The 703-nt window shown below is 38.8% G+C and overlaps 1 protein-coding gene across 1 annotated transcript in view; it reads right to left on the bottom strand.

The window, feature by feature from the left end:
* MYOF (myoferlin) overlaps positions 1-703 on the bottom strand; it is a 179,860-nt gene that overhangs the window by 107,323 nt on the left and 71,834 nt on the right. The gene's annotated exons all lie outside the window — the stretch shown is intronic.

A 703-nucleotide genomic window follows, 5' to 3' on the forward strand; every position in this document is an offset into this window, starting at 1 on the left:
CTATGGCCAGCCTTCTGGTTAGCAGTCAAATGCCCCAGGTACTGTGCCACCAGAGCTCCTGCTTTAGTGTACTTAAACGTCACCTAGAAACCTCCACCCTCATCTTTTGCCCAAGCTTTTGATTCAATAAGCCTAGGGGGAGGGGGACCAGAGTCTGGATTTTCAACAACTGCATCCCAGTTGATTCTGATGCAGATGGTCTTCCAACTACATTTTGAAAAACACTGGTCAACTCGGGCAACTCCTTTTATAGTTGAAGAAACTGAGACACAGAGAAGTCAAGTGATTTCCCTCTGGTCACACTCAATACCATTGTCATGAAACAAAAAAGTCAATTATAGGCACATTATGTAATATAATCACAAATAAAATACAATCTTATTTTATATGTATTTATATGCTATGTAAAATATATCTTATCTTACCATGTTCATACTAACTATTTTGATAGCTTAACAATTATAATGGACTATATCTAAGAGCCTATCATAGGGAGAAAAAGTTCCTTCCAATTCAATTCAAATACTTACTGAGAACGATGAGGCAGATATTTCTCTGAGCACAGCTGCTTGCCTAGAACCTAAATTTATCTGTGTGGTAGGGACCAGCTTGCCCCATCATAAGCATATATAACTTTGCATATCCTTCTGTGGGTATATTAGCCTGTGAGCTTAACCCATAAAATGATCTCCTGCTGTGCACA

This window comes from Orycteropus afer, unplaced genomic scaffold (genome assembly GCF_000298275.1).
Source record: "Orycteropus afer afer isolate SDZICR_OR568_19922 unplaced genomic scaffold, OryAfe1.0 scaffold00293, whole genome shotgun sequence".
Classification (NCBI taxonomy): domain Eukaryota; kingdom Metazoa; phylum Chordata; class Mammalia; order Tubulidentata; family Orycteropodidae; genus Orycteropus; species Orycteropus afer.